At 43.4% G+C, this 13,780-nt stretch overlaps 1 protein-coding gene across 10 annotated transcripts in view; it reads right to left on the minus strand.

Moving 5' to 3' along the window:
* PRR5L (proline rich 5 like) overlaps positions 1-13,546 on the minus strand; it is a 56,411-nt gene extending 42,865 nt beyond the window's left edge. For 4 of the 10 annotated variants that reach the window (XR_006163000.1, XR_006162998.1, XR_006162999.1 and 1 more), the window contains exon 1: positions 11,181-11,450. The gene's annotated coding sequence lies outside the window, so the exon portion shown is untranslated. Of the gene's footprint in view, positions 1-5,822; positions 5,935-10,624; positions 11,146-11,180; positions 11,451-11,884; positions 11,912-12,237; positions 12,634-13,431 lie in introns of those variants that run through there. The other 6 variants (XM_033061768.2, XM_033061761.2, XM_033061762.2 and 3 more) reach the window with 5 other exon arrangements.
* Between the last annotated feature and the right edge of the window lie 234 nt (positions 13,547-13,780).

Genomic DNA, 13,780 nt, shown 5'->3' on the forward strand with positions numbered 1-13,780 from the left:
CTTGAATAAAAGCCACAAAAAAACTTTGGCAAAGCTTCTGTAGTTTGAAATCCTCCCACTTCAGATGAATACAAGCAATAGATGTAGTTGGCAGTTTGGAGAATGAGACGTGGGACACAGGAGAGCAGAGGGGAAAAGAAACAAACAAAAGAGTTGTGTAACAACTGCACATGAAAGATGTAAAGCAAAATCTCTTTTCTATTACATCTTCAGCACGAGGGGAAACAAGATATGGTCAGACAAAAAAATGCTATGTATTTGCACTAATTTGACTAGTGTTCAGCTTCAGGAGATCTTTCCACTGCCTAAACTATAATGAACTCTTACATGTGAGAAAACAGCTTTCTTCCCACCTCGCCAGTGCCATTTTATGCTGAGCTCACTTTGCTACTCCAGTTCTGCACAGCCTTGGCAGATTCTGATCAATCACCATGAAGCCTTTGCAGCCTTGCTGTGCCATGGACACCACGTGCCCGGCCAACAAGGAAGCTAATGGAGAAAATACTCAATTTTTTAGGCACTGAAACACACAGTACTATCGTTCTTGGTGCTAATTGAGAAATAAATATGGTTATTATACCCTCCCAAGCTAAATGCAGTTTGCAGAGATCTCTGTGGAACTGGAACATGGCTGTAAGTGCAACTTTTTCCTCCCTTTAGTCAACTCCTGGCTGTCCTCAGAGATGACAAAGCCCAGACAGTCTTTTGTGACATAAGTTTAGCCTCAACTGTTGTTGCCTGAAAGGGCAGCAATCTGTTGATTCTTTGGCTGCTCTGTTACAATTAAAATAAAGTCATAACTTCTAGGCATCAAGACTAAATGTAAACTAGTACAACTGCATTAGCAGGATCTTTTGTGTGCATTTTGCAACAACAGTTCATTTGACATTGCCCACACATTTTCAATCTGCCAGCAGTTTCTTCACTGACAACTGTAACCACATTAGAAATCACGAGAGGAAAAAGCTACAGCACCTTGGAGAGCCGAGGCAGGTTCTTTTCACAGCAGGCCAAAGGGTGGCCACGAGGCAAAGCCCAAGCACAGCAGCTGTTTCTGTTACAAAACAAGAGCTGGTGCCAATGTTTGTCATCGAGTTCCAAAGCTGACAGCGTGAGGAGCTGAATGAGTGACAGCTCACTCCTCCCAGCAGCACTGTAAAACTTCTCACTTAACCATCCTTACACATAGAAACACAAAATCATTTGGGTTGGAAGAGACCTTAGAGACCATCTGGTTCCAACCCCCCTGCCACAGGCAGAGACACCTTTCACTTTCAGAGGTACAAAATGCAATATAAGCACTATTTCTCGCAGGCATTTAACAGGGCTAGAAAGCAGTGGTTAAGATGTGCTAACCCACAAGCCTTGTCTTACCACTCTTCCAGGTGCCACAAAGGCATGCAAGCACCTTTCTCCCCAACAATGAAATCATTTCATAGGATGCATTTATATTCATTTGAATTATATTAAGTTGCAAGGGGAAGGTTAAATTCAGAAATGCAAAACAGTGTAACAATCTCTGTGCTTTAACATATATAAATTTAAGTATGGGTAGGAAATTCTTTGACCCACTCTGTGCAAACAGTAAACCACCATGATCAGGAAAGTCTCTTCTGAGCTTGGGTTGTGGATTTACAAGATTGATTCCACACAGCAGAACCATGGCATTACAGTGGGCCCCATGATTAATTTCCTGAGCACTTCTTACCTAGGGAATGTGCTCAAGCTCATTGAAACATACATGTTGTTTTCCTTAATCTCTGTTAAAAGTCACTAGGTCAGATAAAAACAAGCTCTTGCCTGCAAAGAGCAGATAAGACACCCCTCTTCCTCCTCCAGCCCAGCCTGCAATGTATGTTACTGTCAAGTCAACCTCACTTTAGAATCTCATTAGGAATTTAAAGCAAGATCTTCAGCTTTAGGACTTCACTCAGAGTCTTATTTTTAATTCTTCAGGACTCAAAGACACAAATCTCTCCTATCTTATCTAAACCCAGAAACTATTAAATGGCAGGCACACCAAACTCTTACTCTGAAGGCAGGCTAACCCCAAATGGTATCCAAACATAACTGACCCTCATGTTACCAGAACTGGAAATGCCAGTCTGTGAGAAAGACCATTCTCTCCCCATGCCCACAGCCCATTTAAACTGTTTCCAGAGTTCCATAAAGCTTAAAGCACCAGAGTGCTTACTAAAAAACTGACTTTTGTCACATGTACTCTGCAGATCCTACCTGAAGGTACAACAAAGCACCTGAACCAATCCAACACTTACATCACACCAGATTTTCCTAAGAAACTAGCTTCCACTGAAAATTTTCCCCAAAGCAAGGAAGCCTTGTGAATAATGCTTCATTTTCATAGGGAGGTTGCAGCAGCAGTTTCTTGGCAGTATCTGTAGTGTGCATTCTGCAGTGTGCAATTTTTTGGTTTTTTACTGGGAGAAACTACCCCTGTGGCAAGAAAGACATTAACATAGTTATAGGTTAGTGAGAAGTCCTCATGGCATTCAGGTTATTTGAGCTATTGGAAATGAACAGCATTTAGCAAAATGCTGAGCAAGGAACAATTTTCTTTTTCATTTTGCTGTGAAAACTCTCACATAATTATGCAGAAATGTTCAGAAACGGACACTGTTCTCTTAGAGGTTTTCAATATAAACTCCTTCACATCTCCAGTTTCTTCTTGCTAGGACTAAAGTGGTTTAGAAGGTTACAAAATAAAACTTCACTTCTAATAATCACAATCCTATTAGCAACCACAGAACGAGAAACAGCTTTACAGAGAGGCAATTACTTTTCCCCTTTTCCACAGACTATGGGAGACACCAGGACGCAGCATGTTCTAGGCACCAAGCAACATTCTCTCCATCAATTAAGAGTCAGAGCCTGAAGTGCAGTGACTGCATAAGACATACAGCCACACCAGATAATCTTTCACTGTTGGGATGATGCTTTACATGGCATCAGGGGACTTCAAACTGTTTGCCAACTGATACACCCTAAAACACTCCCCACTCTCCTCATCTTGCTTAGTGACCCTGCACAACCTTTTTGGCAAGACATGCCATGTCTAAGTCAGAGAGATAGGTATTGTTCTTCTTTCCCTTCCAGATGTCCTACCCACCTCCCATTCCCCCTCCACAAGTCCTTTTGCTTTCCTTATCCTTGATTATCATCTCCAAGTCCAGCTACCAAAACCCTCTAGACCTCTAACAAGGCAGATATGTCATCTGTGTAAAACTCAGGTCTCCAAGGGAGGCAACTCTGCAGAGATGAAAGTCAATGCTCCCAACTGAGGCAGCACAGCAGGACAATGAGTCAATCCGACAACAATGTAATTTCATCCACTTGTAATTCATCACATCTGAGTAAACACTTTCAGGATTAATCTGAATCTTCAAAGAAAAGAATTGAGCATCGAGAGACAAATCCTTTTCCAACACACATAGATACAGACATTTACAAAAACATTACAGTCATGAAGCTAGGAAATTTTTATTATTTGTTTGCTGTTAGCCATGAAAAACAACAGAGAAATCATTATAAAATGATTTCATGAATCGACCTCTCCCTCCCAACAGACCATAATACATCTGACTGTCTGGAGGAAAAGCAAGATCAAGAGCTACCCCTACTTCAAAATCCCTCTCTACTAAAGAAAGAATAAACCAAATTAAAAATTGGCAGCAATTTCTCCAAATTATGAATCTTCATGATAATCTTGGGCCAAACAAACAAAAGGCCCATGGTAACTGAGATTTAACAGAACAGACCTTTTAAAATTCCTCCGATGCCTTCTCTGCAAAACTCAGAGCAACATCCTCTAACAGAAATGACATGGCAGAAAAATCTACAATTGTTTTTGCTTCTTAGAAAAAAACTTTCACCAACATTACTTCGCAACAAATTCACACCAAAAAGCAACAAGTCCAAAAGTAACTTTAAAACAGGAGGGAAAGAAATAGTGAAGAATGAAACAGAGCAATAGAGAATGAAGGGTTATGCTGCCATGACTGATGTTTGGCCATTTAATTATTTTTAGTGTTAAAAATAGCCCTTTCATGAAGAAAAATATACACTTGTTTATATTTCTCTTTTATATGCTTCATGAAGTTGTAACATTGATGACCTATGATCATAAAATACACAAATTGGACACTGCAACATGCACCTGAATACTTTGTAATCACTTTGAGTGTAGAAGAAGTGTAATATTTAGAAAAATGCCCCTCTGAACTAAGCCTACAATGCTTAATGAGCAGTCCCATCCTGCCTCAGACACAAAAAGTATACAGAGAGATAACTAGATTCTTGTTAGCTGATTCTTCTTCCAGCCCAATAAATCTTTAACAAAGTATGTGATTGGCAAAACCCTTGATATGCGTTCAGCTGACAAGATCTGAAGACGCTGCTTCTGCCAAAAATCCCTCATTTACCTGCTATGCAGCCACACTGTGAAGTGGAAAAGCAGCCCACAGCCTGCAACTTGGAATCTTGTAGGTCATCATAATTACAGATGGCACGTGTGTATGAACTTCATTTATATTCTAACACAGACAGTACTTGCAACTGGTAAATTAACAGCATAGCCAATTCTTCTAATGGATCCAAATTGCTCAGTTTCTTAAAATTAAACAAAGTTTGATCATCATCTCTCCTACTTTTCAGGAGAGAAGATGATGAAATTGAGATTCACTCAGCAACTAACAGAGGTTATTTCTGGTCAAAAATGATCAGAAGCTGTGTCTTGGATATACCTCAGAAGCTATTGAAAGCAAGTGTCAAAAATGTTGGAGCAGTCTAGGGTCCAATATCAAGGCATGGTCCTTCCTACACCCTCATCCTTTCATGCCTTCACACCTTTGGCTACCTGACCCATGAGAAGTTTAGTGCTTAAACCACAGCCCATAAAAACAACAAGAATCTAGGTATTGATCCTATTATGGTTTGAATTGAGTCCTGAAGCAGCATGGAAAAGTGGTGACACTTCCTGTGAGCAGCTCCTCACATAAGGAAAAGTGTATCTGCAGGTGTGCTCATGCTAGCACCAGGAGCACAGCCCATGCCAAGAGACATTCCCAGTTCAGGAAGGTACTTGTTTCTGAAATCCCAAAAACCATCTCAGAAATGTTGCAAGGGGAAACTGTAGTGAGCTATGATGAGGGATCACAGGCCATAGACATGCTCATGGGCCATACCCCTACTCCTCAGCACAAGGGCAGGATCCAGGTGGAAGCAGGACAATGCTCCACATCCACAGGGCACAGCCAAATGACATGCTGTGCCCTAGATGCTGTCCCCTGAGGGAACACAAGGTGATTCCTCAAGCTCTTTGTGCAGGTTCATGCCAGCTGGGAAATGCAGGACTTCAGCCAGTCACAGCACATTACCTGCAACCCCATCACACACCTCCTGCCAGCCCCTGGCTGCCCCCAGTGCACTGCCAGCTGCTGCCAGGGTTGCCTGTCTGTCTGCCCCACATCTGCAGCCTGCCCAGCCCTCCCTGCACCATGGGAAAGCCCTGAGGGATCCCAGCAAAGCTCAGCCCCAGGTAAATGGGCCACTCAGCCCTGCAAATCACTCCTTTCATCAAGAGCTCTTGGAGGCATACTAATAAGAGTAAAAATAATTAGCTCAATTTTCTGGCTGAGGAAACAAAAGTTGCTAAGCCAGTGAAGTAACTTAGCCTGGTCTTCAACCTTGCAAGCCAGGATCCTATTCCTCAAACAAAAATATCCCTCTAAGCTGCTTTAATGAACCTTTCAAATTATTTGACAGTGCTGGAGAAAAAAGGATGAATCTGATCTACCTCTCCTTACCTCTCCCTTCCTAAGCTGATTGAATACCAGAAGGTGTCTCTTTTTATTTTCCTGGCTTCACCACCACAAAGGCAGCACCTTGATGTCCCACAAATAATCCAGAGGTGTTCTACTGGCCTCACATATCTGTAATTAAAATTGATAGATTTTTACTACTGAGCTTAAATATGTTACCAAAGTGACATCAACAGAATAGGGGGAAACAGCCCTCCTGATATAGCGTTCACACCCTGGTATGCAATCATATAATCAATAATTTTACTGCCACAGAACACTGGCTACCCAAAACAAGATCTCACCTTCCTCATCTTCTTAGTACACACCCATCTCCAAAACAGAGACAGCAGTATCCATGTTTTTAATCCCCATCTCTTGCATATTCCCTCTTCCAATTTGACCCACACCCTGCCTTTATTCACTATACATCTCAAACAACTTCACAGATCTAATTTGGCTGTGATAACAGAACCATTTATAAAGAAATTCAGTGGTATCCACTCAGTTGTGCTCTGAGTTTCTGAGGTTAAATCAAACCTGAAACTCAAAGTGAAACTCTGTTTAAGAGTGAGAGGAAATATATGAGGAGGGGAAAAACCTTTGTTATATCCCACCATCAGATCTCAGAACCTTCTCTGCAGTTGAGAGACTCCTGTAGCCCCCTTGGAGTTTACAGGCAGCTCAAAGTAAGACTGCAACTTCATATCTATATACAAGACAGTATAACTACTCATTAAAAAATGTAAGAAATCAGTAATAACACAGAGCAAGCCGGCTCAACTAAAGAGACCAGCTCACAGTAAAGAAGACATAGAAAAATAAATATCTTCTTATATAGGAGTAGCATCTAAGACAACAAAGTTATTTTGTTTTCTACCACAGATGTTCTGTGTTATTTCAAACAAATTTTTTAATTCCTAGGATCTAATAATTCAAACAAACTGAGAAAATTTTAATGGCTATTAAAAGGCATGATATGTTTGCAAAACACTCTGACATGCTTGGGTGAAAATAAGAGGAGAACAGCTCATTAGAATCACTTAGCTGACCAGAATGAAGGTAGAGACAAATTTGAATGAGATGTACAAACAGATTATTTATTCTGGTTGAAGTAAATTACATCCCCCCCAATAAGCAATTACCACACCAAAACCTAGCTATGAAGGGCAAGAAGCAAAAATGTCACACAGCCTCAGAAAAATAAAACTGATTGAGTGGTTTGAGAATGAAAAAATACCTCTTTGGTGCAATAAGAAACCAATCCAATAGGGAGGAGGGATGGATAAGAAGGGGGAAAGATAAGATCTATCCTCATTTTCTGATCAAGTGAAAGCTTTAGGCTATTTTAGGCATTCCATAAAGTTGCATCCTTAACAGCTGGAGCAACCATCCTTTCAAAAAGGATCACTGCAGTGCCATCCTAATCCACAGCAGCTGGCACAGATTCTTTTAAGCACCAAACTTATCTGCATCCATCTTCTGAGTTTCACCCACCAACACATAGCAGATGTAAAATCACCACTGCTTTGTCTCGAATTCTATAGCGAGGCTTTACTCAAGCTGTTAACACTCCAAAAACCACAGCTGATTTTATAGCAAAGCAGTACTCCCAGGATCTCAGGCCCCCAGTTCAGTATATCATGATGTTCTCAGACCTAGCAGTCTTAAACTCAATTAGCAGGTGATTTTCAAGAAATACAGCTAAATGGGAACACACATGAAAACAAGGAAGAGGAAACACACAGTTATTTCCTTCCACTGGCAGTATTCCTGCATTCAACAGATGCCCTAGTAAATGCACCCCTTCTGGAAAAAACAGCCCAGGAATGTATCACTTGAATGACACAAGTATGAGTAAGCTATCAAACTCTTTCTATAGAAAAGGCCTTTGGACTGAATTGACAAATACATTTTCAAACCCAGAAACTAACTTACCATTGCTCTGCCTTCTGAATTTCACCCATGTGGGAAGTGATAACACCCACAAAGAGCCATTCCTTCAGCATGGGCTCTAAAAATATTTTAACAAATCTCAGATAAACTTTGACCATTTAGACCATTTGACCTTTTAGACCATTCCTTCCTTGGTCAAATGTGTTGAAATTCACAAACAAATTCCTAAGGGAATTCGCAAGAGAGGAACAGACAAGCCACAGGATGCTTTCTTAAAGGTCACACTCAAGGAGTTGCAGTGAATGGCTCCTTATCCAAGTGGAAAGCAGTGGTCAGTTCTGGGATAGTTTAACACTTGTCAGTGACAAGGACAGCGGCACTGAGCAGTGACATCCTCAGCTGTGTGGTGTGCAATCGACACATTGCAAGGAAGGGATGCCAGCCAGTGGGACCTTGACAGGTTTGAGGACAAACCTGAACATGAATTTGAACAAGGAAAACTGCACAGCTCTGCACCTGGGTCAAGGCAACCCCAGGTACAAATGCAGGCTGGGCCAAGAATGGATTGAGAGCAGCCCTGAGGAAGACTTGGGGGTGCTGGTGAACGAGAAGCCTGACATGACCCAGCAAAGTGCAGCTGCAGCCCAGAAAGACAATCCTATCCTGGGCTGCCCCCAAAGCAGCATGGCCAGCAGGTTAAAGGGGGTGATTCTCCCCCTCTGCTCTGCTCTCCTGAGACCCCACCTGCAGCGCTGCATCCAGTCCTGGAGCTTCCAGCACACTGAGGATGTGGAGCCCTTGGAAGGAGTCCAGAGGAGGGCCATGAAGGTCATCAGAGGAGTGGAGTACCATTCCTACAGGAACAGGGTGAGACAGCTGGGGGTGTTCAGCCTGGGAAGAGAAGGCTCCAGGGAGACTTGGAGCACTTTCCAGTACCTAAAGAGGGTCTTACAAGAGACCTGGAGAGGAACTGTGTTCAAGGGCATGCAGTGATAGGTGAAGGGGGAATGGATGGCTTTAAAGAAAATAGGTTTAGATTAGACATTAGGAAGAAACTTTGTACTGTGAGAGTGATGAAACACTGACCAGGCTGCCTAGAGGAGCTGGAATTGTTCAAGGCCAGCCTGCATAGGGTTCTGAGCAACCTGGTCTAGTGGAAGGCGTCTCTGCCCTTGCCTGGGGCTCAGAACTAGATGATCTTTAAAGTCCCTTCTAATCCAAAATATTCTATGTTTCTATGATTGTATGCCAGGCAAGAGCATTGAGTGAGAGAAAAATGCAATTTCAGAAGCAAAATGGTCATTATCAGTCTAAATGTAATGACATGTTTAATTTTCTAGGAATGTTAATCAGAAAGCATGCAAGACATATTTTATCAAAATCGAATAATAACTCAGCAAACAAAATTACTGCAACTACAATGACAATCTATTATCTTTGCGCTTTCTTGTACTTCATCCTTATTCCTTTCTGTTTGATTTTTGTTTTCACATTCCTGTTGTTGTTATGAAGAACCTAAGTATGCCCCACATTTTTGACCCTGGGGCTACAAAACGTGGCAGTTAAGTGGCTGCTTATACACCACAGCCCATCCTCAGCCAGCTGTAGTGTAACTGGGGTTTTGCTAAAATCCTCAGTCCATCTTCTGAGCAGCACTTAAACTCACCTTGTGCAGTAAAAACAGGTTGTTATGCCCTACTGAATAGGCCCAGGAACCCAGTACATATTTAGTCAGTGTATATGCTTGAACTCACATCAGCAGAAACAATGAGTACAAAAGTCCATACATTATGGGCAAAAAAATCCACAAACACTCCAGGCACCTAAAAAAGTCACAGGAAAACTGAACTCACTGAATACGAGTTACCAAAAGAATAAAATTCTAGTACTTATGTGTCTGCTACTTTTAAATCCCTGCTGATACATGCAAGTCCAATTCCTCCACTCTTTTCATAAGAACAAAAGCTGCATCAAAGAAAAGGTTAAATATCTCACCTATTCTGTCTTTGGCTGTTGGAAATTTAAGGAATTGAAATTCCTCCAACAGGGAGTAAGGACTCAGTAAACTACCTGTGTTCCAGCTGAACTTTGAAAGTGAACGTTGAAAGTCTTATCAGAGTTTCAGGTGATATCAGGCAACCCATAAACACACTGCATACAATTATTACAAAGAATTTTATCTTGAAGGCGGAAGACAAATGCGAAACTATCACCTTAACTGTGCTGTAAAACTGCCGAAACGAAATATTACTATCAAGCTGACATATGAAAAAAAAGACTCCCAAAAGGGTTGAGAGCACTTGTACCTCCCTGCCCACCCTTGTCACTGCCAGCTTGCCAGTGCCATCCACGCAGAACCCAGCGCAACACACTGCACCTGATATGACAGCTACTTCAGCCAGAGATTTAGGACACCTCCCTCATAGAAAATCAAGAATAATCCACCTCTGGAAATGTTTCCTCTTAGCTTCATCAAAATGCACATGATTTTTGACCCAAGCCCAAGGACTCTGCTGCCTCAGATGTTGTATCTTAGCAAGAATGCCGTTCTGAATGTCAATGAATTGTGCATCAAGAGCATACCTCGTCCTAGATTGCTGTAAAATTTGCATTTACTTGGGATCTGAAGACTACTTTTTCTTGTGTTTTGGAACACAAGAGAATAACCTTTTCATTTTGTAAGTTCAATACTTTGGTAGCACCCCTAAGTTCATGAATCTCTTCTATGTTACAGCTAAAAGTCGCATGCCTTCTGCAGGAATTTCTTAGCACTCTTCACCCTACATGACAGGTCAATCAATCACAATGGTCTCTCTTGGCTGTAAAAAGTATAAATAGCTTTAATAGGAGAAGTTTAATCTGAGCAGCAAAAAAAGAATGCAAGTGCTTTTATATCACAATTCTCCACTTACCTACACAGACAGGCCATTAAATTTTGGGTTTCTCCCACAGATCATGTTCTCAAACCTAACATCCTTGTCATGGCTGTAGAACAGCTGACATAATTTACTGCACAGATTTTCAACTGTAGGTCATTTTTTGTTGTCAAAATGCTTACAAAGTTCTTCACAGAGGTAAGAGGATAGGATTTTACTTGCAGCTAGGGGGTTTTTGGGAAAGTCAGTTCAGTAGTAGACCACAGTGTCTTGTCTCCTCTGATTTAGAGCTACACTGCACAGCTGGACTGTGGCATCTGTCTAAAAAACAGAAATATGTAACCTGCCCATCAGCTCCTGTGCTCTGTGCATGCTGCCTCACCATGAAATATGATCTATGGGTATATACGTTAAACATGCACACACACAGTATATGGGAGATGTAAACAGGTCTTGCATGCTGATCCAGGTACCGACGAGTTCTGCATAACCGAGATCTTTCACACCACAAAATTGCAGCATTGCCTATAAATACACTCAGCACTTGTTTTTGACAAACAAAATATCCCTCCAGTCAAGACAGCTCACTTACATGAACAAATCATCATATGACTGGAAAAGGCGGAAAAAAATAGCTGTGCTTTGGACTAGTCTTGTCAGCATAGACAGCCAGGAGCTGCATTGACTGGGGTCACTGCTGGAATGACGTGCGGCTGTGGCTGATGTCCCATGGCGTAGACGGTGGCACTGAATGTGTTTGGCAGCGGAAGGAAAGTAGAATATGCCCACGAAAGTGGAAAGCACTGTAAATGTTCCCAGGGCAGAGAGGTTCCGAAGGTACGCTGGGGAAAGATGGGCGGCATCAGCACGGGAGAGGTACAACAAGGGAAGAGAGAAAGGGATGGAGCTACGCTTCACTTTGTTAAACAGGTGGCCAGCTACTCTTACGGCTTTTGTCTCCTCTACGTGCTAATTCAATTTACTTAGAGAAGGACGGGAGAAGAATCTCTTTCCCTCCGCCCCGGTTTCAGAATTATTGCATCTCCTGGGGGGAAGGGTTAGACTGAGCCATTTGGTTTGGAAATGACTCACTCGGCAGCGCTATGGAGCCGGAGGGTCTATTTTTAATATTTTCAAATGGAGCACTTACCCGGGTCTCCTGCCTGCGCTGCGGAGCGGGGAGCCGGCCGGGCCCGCTCCGCTCCCTCCCGCAGCGCCCCCGCTACCCATCCCCGAGCACCGCGCTGCCCCAGCCCGGCCGAGCGGGGCCGGCGCCCGAGCTCGGGCTGCACTCACCGGGCCGGGCTGCGGGACTCCGGGGCTCCCGAGCTCCGGGGCTGCGGCTCCCCGCGCCCGCCGCCCGCACAGACGGACACACGGACGGACGCGCTGCCTCCTCGCCGCGATCTGGCGAAATTTGCCACCCACCGGCCAGGATTTTACACTTCCTGGCGGCCGGCCAGCCCTTGCTGCTCCAGCCTGCCCCGGGCTGGCTCCTCCCCGCCCAGACGAGAGCCGGCCGGGCCGGGCCGGGCGGAGCGGAGAGCCGCGTCTGCCTTCCCCGGCTGCTGCCTTATTCCTCCGGCCCCTGCCTTATTCCCCGGCCCCTGCCCTCCCCGCCGCGCTCAGGAAGTTTGAATTCTCCTGACCTTAAGCGAAAGAAAGGCAGCGCGAAGGATGGAGAGCTGGGGAGGCCCGTGCCGGGGAAGGGCGGCCGGTCCCGCGGGGCGCTCCCGGAGATGCTGGAGCTCCGCCGGCTCCTGGCCGGCCTGGCTCGGAGCGCTCCCAGCCAACGCACGGGCGAAGGGATGTGCCCTGTAAAGTTAGGGTTTGTTTTATTTTGATCTCATGGTTCAAGGTTCCTCTGGCGGCTGCAGCGCCGTGCAGTTTGCCGTGTTCTGCTGTCACAGCCTATAGAAGGTATCAGACAGGAAACTGCTGAAATAAACCACTTGTAATTCGGGGTCCTGAAAGAGATTAACAGCCGCAATTAGTTGCAATCAGGGAGCAATCGCATGGAACATGTAAGTCAAATAGTTACGCTGACTTTTGGAGAGCTACTCATTAATTGAGAACACTTGAGACGTTTAAGTGCTTAAAGGAGACAGACCAAATTGGTTAAATGGTGTCATTTTCCTAACTGTTTAAGAGCCTTTTGGGAATTATTCACCATACATGGTGAAGCTTGGTAATCTGATGCACTCCTTGTTAAGAGAATTCAAATCATAACTTTAAAACTGAGTCGCATCTGTCTCAGAATGAGAAAAGCTGGTGATACTCTGAAAGCAGTATGTTTATCCATTAGTTCATGCTGGAATCCTTTAACACTTTCAAGTTAACGGTTAAAACTGTTTTAACACTTTTAAGTTGTGCCGATATTCATAGATAGCTTAGATAAGAATAGCTGCCATATGTGTTTGTAGGAGAGGTATTCTCATGTCTCTTTTTTTCTGTCTCCAGATGTTTAAAACAAAGACTCACTGAGGTGCTGTGAATCTTACCTGCTGTCCATTCCTTCTACTAGTTAGGGTACGAAATCATTACCTAGGGATTGCAGACATGACTTTACTGCAAGCTATATGAACACATACAAAAACATATTTCACGTCCCAGACTCATGTGTCATATGATGACAGTTGATATCTACCCAGAATATAAAAGAGGTTAATCTACTAATAATTAAAAGTGAATATTGTCATTCATTCTGCGCCTGCTTTTCAAGCCAACAGTTACTTATTATTCACAGACAGCATTGCTGGAGTTTGGTGATCTCAGCTCATGGTATAGCTGGGAAGTGACCACCACTCTGGGTAGATCCATTGCAAAGCAAGGATGTAACTTACTGTACTTGAACTGTTCTCCATGGGCCAGCAAAAATCCTAAGGAATTCTCAGGTGAAGAGTCTGGTGACCTGACATATTTGTTCAGGTGGCATGCTCCACTTGAAAGAAATTGCCAGGTTTTCTGGAAAAAACCAAACACCATCCCACAAGCTGACATTTTCCCCCAAATTTTTATGCACATGGTTATGAATCAAAATGTGACAATACATTTCAAGTGTAGGACAAATTCCTGCATTAGGTTTATGAAGGAAAAGTTGTTTGCCATACCCATGTGGTTCTAGCTTAAGGGCCACCACTGAGGGACATCATTGCCACAGACTTAACTGTGACCATCCTGAGGTATTGCTGG

Source organism: Catharus ustulatus, chromosome 6 (assembly GCF_009819885.2).
Source record: "Catharus ustulatus isolate bCatUst1 chromosome 6, bCatUst1.pri.v2, whole genome shotgun sequence".
In the NCBI taxonomy this organism is placed as follows: domain Eukaryota; kingdom Metazoa; phylum Chordata; class Aves; order Passeriformes; family Turdidae; genus Catharus; species Catharus ustulatus.